The sequence below is a fragment of the Coturnix japonica genome, chromosome 5 (assembly GCF_001577835.2).
Source record: "Coturnix japonica isolate 7356 chromosome 5, Coturnix japonica 2.1, whole genome shotgun sequence".
NCBI classification, from domain to species: domain Eukaryota; kingdom Metazoa; phylum Chordata; class Aves; order Galliformes; family Phasianidae; genus Coturnix; species Coturnix japonica.
This window is the reverse complement of record NC_029520.1, coordinates 43,317,969-43,331,763: the sequence shown is the minus strand read 5'-3', so window position 1 is coordinate 43,331,763 and position 13,795 is coordinate 43,317,969. Positions and strand designations below refer to the sequence as shown.

At 36.1% G+C, this 13,795-nt stretch overlaps 1 long non-coding RNA gene across 1 annotated transcript; it reads left to right on the top strand.

The window, feature by feature from the left end:
* The first annotated feature begins 1,686 nt into the window (after positions 1 to 1,686).
* LOC107315282 lies at positions 1,687 to 8,590 on the top strand. The gene is made up of 2 exons (XR_001555854.2): positions 1,687 to 1,914; positions 8,480 to 8,590. It is a non-coding gene; the product is annotated as an uncharacterized LOC107315282 (long non-coding RNA).
* Positions 8,591 to 13,795: the final 5,205 nt, after the last annotated feature.

Genomic DNA, 13,795 nt, shown 5'->3' with positions numbered 1-13,795 from the left:
AAACAAGGAGTAGTGCCATGGCAGTTGTTCTGTTCTGGAAATTTGTTGTTCAAGTTTGCTGCTTGTTTTGGTTAGCCTAGAGCTGATCCTGTATGCATAGCAATTACCCTTTATTATGCCTTTGAAATTAGGCAATGGCAGGATATAGCAGAAGTAGTGTTGCTTTAATGGTTGAAAAGCTTTTATGGACCATAGGTGTGGCTGTTTGTTTGTGTTTATGTTCCTAATTTGTAGTTTCCAACCTCACTGAGGTACTAGACCTCAATGAACACTGAGCCATAAAGAAAGTTTACTTTTCTGTTTATTTAAATTCTATTAAAAAAAATAGTGAAAATTCTTTAAAGTGAAAATGTACATTCTCATTGTTTTTATCATAGTCACAGTGGCTATCTTTCAAAACCATCATGTCTGAAAATAACTCAGTCTTTTCTTCAGGCTTTCAGAGAATATTTCATCTAAAAAAATAAGAATGAGAAGGCCTCAGTGTTAGAGTATTCAAATAATTAAGGATGTTTAAGGGTAGATTGTTAGTACTGAAATACCTTATAGTTTTTTTGCAGTAGCATTAAGGAAGGAAGTTGAGTTTATCAAGATTTGGATGTTGTACACATTATGTAACTGTCCTCTATATATTCTACAATATATTCTGCACCTATATTTTCTCTACAAAATAATTTGAGAGGTTGGTATAACTAGACTCTGCCTGCTGTTGGCAAGGATGAAAAATACATCACTGCACATATCTCCAAGGTAAATTATTCTTCAGGGAAGTGTGCCTCTAGGGAATATTTTCTTAGGAGACCCATGAACAATGAGAGATTTTCCACAGGGTATGCCCACGGGGTAAAGTGTACTTCAAAGTGAGAGATCCAAGATGAAATGAGACTCTTCAAAGGCCAGCTCCACTTCCCCTCTCAACAAGACAAATGACTTCAAAGGGGAACCCACCAAGGTTGTAAATAACTTCCCCATAATACAAAAAACCCTATTGAAAGCAAGTTCTACCAGTAATATGATATTTTTAAAGAAATTACCCAAAGCCAGGTGGGGTCTCAGTGAATCTAATGATCCTCAAGAAAATGTATGATCATCAAGAAGACTTAGGGAGCTGAAATGTGTGCTGTTCATTTCCTTCTCGCTTCTATAATCTTATAGAAATATTTAACAGTTACGAGACTGATGGGCTAAGAAGCCATGAAACCTAACAGCACTATTAGGGACCCCAGGGACAGCTTGTGTCCAGGGTAATTTATCAAGTTATCTAAAAGACCAAAAGTAAGTGAGGAACTACTAAACAAGGCTCTATTTTTACATAAGACTCTACATGTCATTGCAACTAAGGGAACACTTTCAGACTCAAAACTTTATTACAGCATCATCAATGACATTTTGGTATTAGCTGCTAATGATCATTCTCCAGATCAACATCTTATGACAAGTCAGTGCATCCAGATAGTTATATCTTTGTACAGGGAGAGAATTTAAAATTCAGTCACAGAATCTTAAAATGATTGAATAACTCAGTTGAATAATTCTGGTTTGAAGCAATCTTAGGAGGACTCTAGGGCAGCATTCTGTTCAAAGCCTAGCCACTGAATTCAGTCCAGGTCAGAGATTTGTCCAGGGGGGTATAATGGAAACCTGTAGTGATGGAGGTTGCATTTCAATATATCTATGTGCCTCCTGTTCTTCTTGACCTGCTGTGAAGAGTTTGGCTCCATCTTCTCCAAAACCTGCACAGAGGGTTTAGTTCTTCCTACGTTATCTTTTCTCCAGGCTAAATAGCAACACTGGAAGAAGAAAAGGAAAAGAGAAAACAGGAACAACACAGACCCAAAATAACCCTTGCCGTTAGCATCACAGAGTCCTAAGTCAGGAAAACTACTACTGAGCCTGTTGTCAGTAAGATAAAAGGTAGGGAAGGTTTGGCTTTAGGTATCTCTCAGTGTAAAATCCAGTTAATTTCTTATTAAACCTGAAAATCAGTCCCTGACTGAGCCCTTGAAAGATAAATAAAATGCTGATAAATTTGTCTAGCTCCAGAGATCTGTTGTATAAGAAGTTAGTGCTGACTTCATCAGATACATCATAAAGAAACATAGTCCTCTATTACTCACCATTCACAGTCTCACACATATATGCACTCTAATGGAAAAGAGTCATACCCAGTGGCACCAGACTATTGATATTTCTTCTCTATTGTTTAAGTAATGCACAACGTTTAATATGTCAAATGGCATGACTGTTAAAAAAACAACTAATTACTAGATACTCTTCTCACAAATCAATTGTACCATACAAAGCAGTGGGGGTTGTATACACTATGAGACTACACTACACTTAATACTGGGAGTCTGGAAGAATCTCAGAGGCTTATTTTCTAAGGTTTATAGCCTTGTTTGCTGAGAAAGTGAAATAATAATAATTACATTACTTGTATGTGTGATCAGTACATTAGTATGTTTAGAAAAGTTTGACTGAACAAAAGCAAATTTGAGAGGGAAGCAAAGATTGTGAAGGTATGTAGTTCTTGCAGATTTTATGAAAACTGACAGCTTTGTGGAGCAGAGAGAAGTCACAGGCTTTCTAGAACCTCACTGAAGGAATAGCTACTGTGTTGTACAACACTTGGTTGACCTCAGAGTTGACACTGGATCTCCAGGTCTAGAAACAGAATTGTAGACCTGTGTTCTGTGGATCACATATGGAAATATCTAAATCTACCTTGAGTGGCTCAAGTTCGAATATTTGCTCAGCTAAAAAAGTTCTGGCTGAAAAAGTGCATTGTGACATTTTAAATACCTTTCACAAATATTTCAATCCAAATATTGTCTATTTTTACAAATAATCATCAGTTCTCTGACAAGATTTGTATTTAATCCTTCTGCATGGCTCTTTATGAAATCATCCATAAAAATACCACTTGTGAGCTAAAATCTTTCTTCTCCACTCCCCCCTCCAAAGAAAAATAAAAGAGGCTTGACTTTTGAAAGAAATTGCTACAGCGCAGATTAATCATGAGTTTTACCCAGAGCCTTAGGGGGCTCTAAGAGGCACCCAAACTGTCTAATTGATGTTTCCCCATAAATTGTGTCATTGACACAAATAGGTAAAGTTATGACAGATCTTTATCAAACGCTCTGTTCTGATTTAATTGAAAGAGTATGGCATGCACAGAAGACAGTCCACCATTTGAATAGCCTTACCATAAAATAATTGGATGGCAGACTTATGACTCTACCTAGTTGCATAATTAGATATAGCAAAAAGCAAATACGAATCGGAATAAAGAGAAAGAACAAAGATCACATTGACTGTGACTCTGCTTATTTATGTCATGTACATCATGCTGTATTTTACTGGATGCCTGGAACAGAGTGAGGTCCTTACTGAAGTGCATGATAGGTAAATTTCTTGGGTCCTAGTCAATAGGTCATAATTCAAAACAGAACCTTGCTTTTGATTGTTGTGAAAACTGGAAACATCTAGCATACCTTTGAATGCTAAATAAGCTTCACTGCTTATAGAGTTCAGTACAATTACATCTACTGTTTATGGACGTAGAATTGAACTACTGTTAATAAACAGTGCTAAAAGCTGAAAGCTTCCCATGTTGGTTTTTTTTTGTTTTTTTTTTTTTTTCTTTCTGGCATGCATTCTAAAAATTGAAAAATATTCATAGGAATAAGTAATAAATCTAAGTGGAAAATTTTATTATTATTTTTTCTTCATTACTTCATTCTCTTTGAAGTTTTATACCCAAAAGGTATCTATCTAATCATCAAGTATTATTTTATACTTTCAACCATTTAGGAAAGAAAGAAAGAAAGAAAATAAGTGACATGAACTCAAGAAATAGCTATTGTACCAGCAGTGAATAACCATTACAATTTATCCAGCAGGTTGAAAGCTGTGCAGTGTAGTTACCTCCAAAGAAGCTGTGGGTTTTCTGCAAAGGCCTGTGGGGAAAGTCATACTGTATGTAGCTTGTTGACCACATCCTGGTAGACTTCATCGACTGGTGTCCCTGAAACCAGCTGCAGCTTGTCAGCATGAACTTAATGTACATGCTGGCTTTGTATATGTGATTCATTCTTGATGGGGCTTATCTCATGCAAGCTTGCTGCTCTCCATTTCTCTTGTGCATCGGTCAGGTGGTCACTTCATAGCTTGACCTGTGAATGCAGAACCTGGGCTGAGCAAAAGTGTTTATGGCGTGATACACTCCTATCTGTAGTCAAGTTTTAAGATTTGGGTTTCTGGTTAAAGCCTTGTGGAGAGTTTCAAACTGATTCATGTTTTGCTTTACACTGCCGGAAGTCAGAACTGAGTTACAGTTTTCTGCTCTTGAGCTCTTGATGTGTAGTGCCTGGCACAAGCAGTTTATACTGATTACAGCGGTTGTGTGCATGTGTGTGAGAGAGTTGTGTGAGAAAATACAAAGCTCAGATACTGAGCTCTGGCCTCAAAGTGCTTATGTTGAGTTGCAAGATGATGACATCCTGAGTACAAAGAGTATGTAGTATACAGCACATTTTTTATTTCATAATCTATTTCTTTGCAGCAGCTGACTGACTATCATGTGTCTGAACGGAAGCCATACATATCAGTTCAACGTTTAAAAACATTGCTGATGCTCACATAATTTTTTTTTTTTTTTTTTTTTCCAAAATAAACCACATTACAGTCAAAACCTTCAGCCAGTTTTAGGTGCCATGAGACAAAGATATATATATATGTTTCTTTTTACATATTCATTTTTGACTTCTTTTTGCTTCTGGAGTTTGCACTGTAAGTAGGACATACTTTAAAGATCTCTGCAGTTGCAGGGGTGAAATTAATTTGAAATGATAAAAGATTAGATTCTAACATGCTATCTTGACTTAAGGAGCTAAACACCTATGGAATGCATCTAAACGTTTTTTATACTGTAGAACTTGTGATCTCAGTGTGTAGGAAACGAAAGGAGTTTCGGAGGCATTGTGGGAAAGTTCAGAAATGAAATTTTAAAAAACAGGTGGTTTTACTGTACATCATGCTTTGTTACAGAATTACTTTACTATGACCTTTATCATGCGTAGGAGGAACAAAATAAAAATATTTACTTAATTTCTGAGGATTCATACTGGGACACGTGAACTGGGAAAAGTTGAAAGCAGAAAGTATACAAATACTATTCATAAAGAAAAATATTTCAGTGACAGATAATAAGATAGTTATTCCTGCAATGCATTAAGAGAAATCTCTACTCATCAGGGAAACATAGGCAAATCTATACAAGAGTATGGTACCTGCTGAACAGTGAATTCTTGTATTCAGTGGGAATCTCTGAATGATATGTTGAATAATCTCATATTCATGCATTTGTTCCCTATTCTAATCTTTTCTGCCAGGCTGGGTGGGTTTGGGAGGTCTTGAAGCATGAACCAGTGATGAGGAATCTGTCCTGCCCTGTTGCAGTTAGAACAGGGAAACCACAGACTGTGGATGTGCCAGAGCCTCAGAGAAACAAGAAGGTGCAAACCACCATGAACTGAAAAACAGTCAAATATTTTGCAGTAACCTTGCCTTCTCCTGAGATATCTTCTCCATCTTGTAGCTTAGACCCATCCTATTTAATTACCATAATTTCACATTATCACAGCCTGAGGCTATAGGGCTGCAGTGAATCCTGGGAAACTTATTTCAGTAAATCTTAATTCTGAAACTGGCCACATCTTGGTCAGGACCAAGCACTGCCTTGCTAACAGATGTAATATACAAATGTTGGCTGTGGTTTTGGTACAACCATGTGTAATGTATATGTTCCTGTTTTCTGTTTCACAGAGTGTCTATGAGTCTAGAAGATTTGGCCTGAAAAGTTTTGTTATATTTCCTTTTTTTATATCTGAATAATGTTTAAATCAATTTAAGTATACATAGCATTTGGGACGTCTGTCCTAGAAGCAGCAAGGGAGATGGGAATTCATAGACCATATTCTGAATTTTCCAAGTTTGAGGACTAATGGTAATTTTATACTACATATACTAGATATACTACATGATATTATGATTACACAGCTGAACTGAAAGACAGATGTCCTTCATGTAGATGGGCATGCAAATGTACATAAATATAATCTAGCAAGATTGTGTGTACCAATTTAGATATACAAATATGAATTGGAGCTCCTTCTATTTTCAGTCCCTCTACTTATTTATCTTAATGTAATTATCATTATTTTATAAAAATGATGTTTCAACAGAGTTATTTTGTTTATGCTTCACTTTAAGCCTATGGTCACTGAATTGAAGTTTTAGCATTAATATATTGTGCTAATTTGGTGGACAAAGAAGGAGATTTGCATAGGCCCAATCAGTCTGGCAATTTCTTGTTAACCAGTCGAGAGTGGAGGTTCTGACCAAGTAGAAACGAAGTATGCTTGTATTTATAAATCAGTAACCAGGTCAAAATTAAGGGAAGTGTAGAATGAAATCTATCAATATCTTATTTACACAAGTCACACTACTGATACTGCATGTGATTTTGACTGATTTTATTTACATAAACAAGATGAAAAGGAGCATGCTGATCATGGTAATAGCATAGAATATAATGCAAGTTGTAACAGGATGGTAAGTTTTTAAAAATCTTTTGCCTGTCAGGCAGCTCCTTGAGTTTTTTGAATGTGGCATCTTAAAATCAAACAAAAGCATGATTTTTAGGGCACTACTGGGGCTACACAGACACTTACAGAAATTCCTTTGAGAGCTAAATAGGTCAGTGAAAATCTAGTTTGTCTGAAAATCACACTGGCACTTGTAGTTTAACCTGGAAGGCAGATAAGCACCACATAGCAGTTCAGGTACTCATCCCCGGTGAGATGGGGGAGTGAATCTGGAAATAAACAAAATTTGTGGATTGAGATAAAGACAGTTGCTGTCACCTGTGCTGGCTGCATCCCCTCCCAGTTCTTGTGCTCTCTCAGCCTCCTTGCCGACAGGGCAGAGTGAGAAGCTGGAGGGTCCTTGACTCTGTGTAAGCACTGCTCTGTAACAACTAAAACATCAGTGTGTTATCAACATCATTTTTCTCCTAAATCCAAAACACAGCACCACACCAGCCACTGTGAAGAGAATTAATTCTATATCTCTAGAAGTCAGGACAACACTCATTCTTTGTGTGCTGGGATAAACTCTGATTCCCATTGGGTTGTGATGTGGACCACAGAAAAAAAAGTCTTGAGAGAGTTCAGGTTAGGAGAGACACATAGTGATGCTCAGTTCAGTATATCAGTTGTCGTTAAGTGAGAATTCCTCTAAAGCAGTACAAGAGAAAATAATTTCCTATCTTATCAACTTTTTTCATACCTATTTAAAGCTGTCTGGAAACAGTTCTGATAGGATAGACACATGTATATCAGTTTGTTAGTGTAAATCTCTTGGCATCAATACTGACTGTAGTGAAAGCTTCTTAAATCTTAATTAATTGCATTGATTGTAACTTTTCTCCTATTTATTGCTCACTGTGATATATATCACACACTGAGGAGCTTGCTTAAAAATACTGAAAATAGAGGAATAGAAACAGAGACAGATATAAAAGACTAGGCAAGGAAAATGTATGTGAGAAAGGAGGAAAAAGTGAACTAACTGTGGTATGTAAAACAAAAGGAAAGAGATCAGAATGAACCAGAGTCAATGGAAAAGAGAATAAGTCTAGAGAGATGGCAGGAAGCCTGAGGGAGGCCTGGAGAAAGAAAACTACAAGAAAAGGATATCAGAATAAAAAGGAGGGGCTGAAAGAGGAGGAATGTAGGACTAGAGATGGTGAAATTCAGGAATACACTGAAGGGAAAAATTGTATATTTTACTTTATTTTATTTTTACTTTATTGGTCAGTAGGAAAATGTACATTTTTATTCTCTGTTGGAAAATCTATCAAACTGGCTTCTGATGAAAGGGTCTCCCTATAAGGAGAGATATATTCCCATTCAGTGGAATGAAATTTTCCTTACAACACCTTGACTTGCTTTGGTAGAAGAAATAATGTTAGTCACTGTAATCTTAGATCGTGAAAACATGGTCTGCAGAGAAATAGATGATGAAGTGCTCCTAGTAAAAAAAAAAAAATTCTAAGTAAACTGCATGCATGCACAAACACATATATGATTTTTTTTCCTCAAATAGCAAGAATGTACTGCCTGCGTGGTGTGTAACAATTTAAATTAATTTAGCCAGCTTTAATATGGTATTGCCAACTGCTTTTGTTACAAATAAATATTTAAAGATCAATTTTCATATACAATCAAAGCTTAGGAATGAATCATTTCAATATGTCAAGATTCCTTTCATTTCTCTGTCTCTCTTCTCCCCTCTTTGCCCTTCCATCAGTGGCTAGCTATTAAAGATAAAATGGTTGTAATCATTATTATAATAGATCCCTCTGCATGATCATTCTAAGTGGGCCTAATCCTCTGCTTTTCTTGTTGCATTGCAGCATCCTACTACAGGAATGGAAGCGATGACACAAAGGATTATGACTACTGGATATGAAAAAAGAGCAGAGTGGAAGTTACTCTTTCTACAGAAGTGCTTAATAAACATTAAGGTTTGACACACGGCTGACAGAAAAAAAAGCCCTACATGGAATGAACTTCTTTAGCACAATGTTTTCCATTGCAATTTTTCTGAAAATACAAGTTAATTAAAACACACATACAATACCCTACTTTTGACTTCTAAGTATGAGACAAGGCCATACTGTATGCATACAAACTGTAAGAAATAATTTATAGGACAAATTCCCCACAAGACCATTCAGGGAGAGGGAAAAAAAAAAATCTAAAAGAAAGAGAGAGAAAAAAAGACCTGGCTCTTGACACTAAAGGCTTAACATCAAATGCGGCCAGAAATCCATTTTCACAGTTTTATTGCCCATTCTGGACGCTTCATTTCAAAGGGAAAGAATTTGAATTCAGACACATAAAATTCCCTTTGTTCTCTTGCCCTCCAGCCTTTGGTGCCAGTGTGGACGGTCCTATAGGGAGAGGTTGAGATCAAAAAAACTTTCAGCTTAGATACCTGGCCCCAAATGATGCCCCTTGGCATTCTTAATTAAATCAGCTTTGCAATACATTGACAATGCACTGTCAATTATAATCATTTATATTAGCAAATGGAGTATTTTTACACCTTTGGAAATAGCAGAAGTTCAGTAGACCTGGGGAAAAAAAAAAAAAGCTATAAAATTTTACCGCATGATGATCACATACAATGCAGTACATTGGATTGTAGGTCACATAACATTTTACCTTAACATTGGGTAAAGCTGATCTGATTTCGCATATCTTTTCCCATCTGAAAGGACATTTCCAGTTAGGTTCATCTGGGTTGTTTGTTGTTTTTCTGTCAGCTTCAAAACAGAAGTGGAGTGTAGTGTAAGGGGGCAGGAAGGAGGGGACATTGCAGCTCTGTGGTGGAGGGAACCTTTGTTATAGAGAAAGGGCCTGATCCAGAGTCTACTGCACTGGAGGGAGGTATTTCTATTGATCTCAGTAGGCTTTCGACCAGTACCTGCAGAGATTATTTTCACTGAGAGTTCTGAGGTACTTTTGATATTAAAATCTGCACAGGAATATTTATGAAAGGAAGGTATCTCCTTTGGTAGCAAACGACATCCCGACTTGTACTGATGAATAAGGTACTTTCTGCTTTCTACAGTATTATTTCTTTATGTTTTAGCCTCATGCCTCTTTCTATTCCAGTTAATTTGGAATAGATACAGATCAGCTCTCAGGCTTCAGAGTGTAAATTGATCACCTGGAGAGGTCAGGAAGGCATTTTTCCCTCTCCACGTATAGCACTGCACAAGAGATTAGAGGTCTGTACAACAATGCCTATATTTCTACTTTCTGTGGAGTTTATAGCTACTTTTTCCTTTCTTCTTTTTGGAACCCACTGACTCTGATATTCATTTTGCTTCAGTGAGTTATGCATGACTTTTTCTTCAAACATTCATGTAGGTTGATTTTGATTTTCCTGTATGAAATAGGGTTCTACCATCAGATGTTAGTATAGGAGAGCAGATGATTGCTTCGTAGCAGATTATGTTGTTTCGTGGCAATAGGTGGATACCTTCTCTCTGTTAGAGTTTAAGGTATGGGTAATTCTTAATTGTGTATCAGATTGATTTGTAAGGAGGCTGTCAGAGTAGCAACTAAAAAGAAGATTATTAGTAAACCTGAAACATAATCTTTGCTATGAACTGCATATGGAGTCATCAAACTTGATTTAAATTTTAAAGAGCTAGGAAAAAGTTGTCACAACCATTAAATACTGATCATGTGTTGCAGATTTAACCCTAATTAAAACACTTTTTCTAAGCTTTAGAAATTTATATTTCAAACCCGGTTGGGAGTTTCTGACATTTCTCACAAATGAACAATTCTCAAATTATTGGGCATTAAGGAACTCATATAAATCCTAGCAATTTGTTTGTCCAGAAGTAGGGGGAAAATTTAAAAATAAGAAAGAAACTGAAAAAGTATTGTCAGCTGACCTAAACTGTGTAAGCATAAGGACCTGAAGTTTGAGAACTGAACTTCAGAATGATCTGACGTAGGTTCCTCAAAAATTATTTTTGTGAACCAGGATCAAGATTAGCCAAACCAGGACCTGTCCACTGATTATAATATGCACAAAAATGGTAGCTTCTCATTTGGTGAGGTCCATTTTGAAGTGTTCCTTAAAGACACCTTGAATTGCAGTACATTAAACCATCACTGGAAGTGAACTGTGGTAATGATTCTAAACACATCTACTCTTTGATAGTTTATGTTACTATAATAATGAGTAGATGAAATGTTCAATTACTAGAGCTTTTAAATAAATGCAAAATAGATTTCATTACAGTAGCTGATTAATAGTAGAGAACTCTTTATACATTGTGAAACCATATACAGATCTATGCTTTCACTGCTGAAGTCAGAGAATCGTTCTGAAAGTTTCTGATTCCATTGTTCTCTTGAACTCCTTTTAGCTTTCACTCATCTCTCTTCATACTACTCTTTTTCTTCTTCCTATGAATGTATATCTAATCCAGGATTTTTTAAATCATGCCTGGAGAGCCAGCTGTTTCCTTTAAACATGCCACGTGAGGACAGTTATTGAGCTTTGCAGAATATTCCTCTTTTGTTCTTTCAACTAAAATCTCTTAGCAATAGCAAACTTGCATGTGTGTCAGGCTATCTTCTAATTTTAGTATCACTGGACATATTCCTCATAATCACAGTTTCCATTTTCCTTTGAAAAATCTTCTCATTTCTAGATAGATTTTACTGCCCTGTTCTATAATTTCATCAACCAGCCTACGTCTTTCTTAAAAATCAACAGTGTCTGTCAATAGCAAGATTCTGTTGAGCTTTGGGGAGTTACTGAAGTGAGGAATATCCTCCATTTATATTTAAACAATAAATTTCTAGCTAAAAAGCTAACAAACAAACATGGGGAGTACCAGGGAATTCAATAACCCATTAGCCTTTTTGCAAGTATAAAAGAACCACAAAAAGAAGTACCATTACACAATATTTTCTTCTGATCTTCAGATTGTGCATAGCAGAAAATAAGCAGTTTTCAGGAAGATCCTTATTTCATTTTGAAATTTAGGTAACCTGAAAACCAATTTAAATTTTGATTAAATTTATAAATCATTCTGCTTTTATATTTTATCACAGTTTATGCATTCAGTGAAGGATTAATAGCTGTTGAAATAGTTGATTTCAACAAGCTCTCAATTCCTGTAACTTTTAAAGGTCAATAAACCATGGTTCTACATTGGATTCAAAAGTATCATATTCTGGAATCATGCTAAAATCACTTAATTTGAGCAAATGTTTGTGATGAAGGAGAAGATATTTGATCACTTCATTTAAAGAGGGTCAGCTTTTCTTTTTTTTTTTTTTTTNTTTTTTTTTTTCCCTGGGTAATTTCTATGCAGAGTAGGAAACCTAAAAAAAAGAGACCAAGAAGACTTTTATTGTCGATGTGGTAATTCATAGGGATTATATTTCAGATATTGAGTGATTCCATTCCCCTTTTTGAAGCAAATTCCTCCATTGGAGTACATTTTTTTTTTCATTATGCCTCTGTAATTGGGCAATTCCTATGGTGCATTAAAATGACACGAGAAAAAAAAAAGATCCTCCAGAAGTCTTGTTAGGAAGTAAAGTATGAAGACAAAATGAAGGAGAGAGGGTACTTGAATTACAGATCCTGTAAAATGTCATAGCAGAATTTATGGTTCAATAATTTTCAATCCTTGAATTTTAAGTAAAAGTAATGCAGCTTTGGCATTTTTTTAATGTTCCCTAACTCCCTCCCCCCCCCCAAAATAATATGAAAAAAATATGTATTGCCATCAAGTACTGATTACAAGTAAAACTATGGTCTGCAAAAAAAAAAAAAAAAAAAATCTACTAGAATACATCCTGAAACAGGAGAGAGAACTTCTCCCCCACCCATTCCAAGTAGATATCTGTGAAGATTTATTTCCTATGTAGATCCAATGGTAATTTAGGATGATAAATCTTTCAGAGAAGTCTCTGCAGACCTAGTGAAAATGTATGCCTGAAGCTAATTTTCTCCAACGGTCTGGCTTTTCCTTTTCCAGTTGTATTGGCTTCTGAATTGTCCAGTCCTTTGTTTTCCAGTGAACCCAAAAGGGATTTTGCTTTGCAGAAAAGGAACAGAAGTTTATTTGTCACAGTATCCATGAAAATAGTCCTGCCAAGGGATTCCTGTAAGTATTTGTATATATGGAGGAACATTTCCACAGAATTCCTTCTTTCTGTTAGAACCAAAAAAGCATTTTAACGTATAGTTACATGAAAAAGTTTGGAAAAGAACTAAAAAAAAAAAAAAAAAAAGTTTCCCAGGTGGTACCTAAACCATATGTAACAGAAATGCTGAATCATGGCCTGAACAAATGACTGAGAATCTGGTAGGAAGGCAAAGCCCACCCAGGGGAGCACAAGTGCATGCAGTGTACCTGAGTAACTGGAAGGGGTGGAGCCAAGATCCACCCCCTCCCAGACCTCATTTAAGGGTTGACAGGGGGGGGAAACAAAGGTATCTTGCTGGAGATCTCTGCTTGTCTCAGGCCTTTTGAGGGTGAACAGCTTTTTTTCCTTTGTTTTTGTATCCATATGTGCTGTACGTGGCTATATCCTCACTTGCTGCAGATTGGGGCTCTGCTACCCTGCTAACATTGTTGTGCTTTCCATTGCATTATGACATTGCATCATTTTACTCATGTTTACCTAATCTACTCATAAGGATTAATCATCAATCTAGATTCCATCATCTCTAGTCAATGCTACAACACTTACGTTTGGTATGCTCATTATTTCTTGTTCAGAGTATGGAGAACAGGTAATTCTATTCCTTTTCTTGGCCCCCTTGTTCTTATTGCTTTGTCTAAAAGTTTCTGTAGGGTTTTTATTTTTTCAATGTTTACTTTTTTTTTTCCAAGTGATGTAGTTAGACACAATGTTGCACTTGACACAATTTTCTAGTTGCAACTCTTGAGCTCAGAGCCTCAGTGCATTCAAGACAATGCTTTTTCAACATATACATATATATTGTCAATCATGACATACCTTGTTAGTGGTGAATATTCCTGTAAAGTACAGAATTCCTCCTTGCTTTATTGTATCTTACTTTTTTAAGGCTGCTAATTTACCTTATTAATTTTGGAACATTTTACTTGCCTGTTTTCCATCTCGCACCTGTTGTCATAAATTGTGGAATTAAGAAC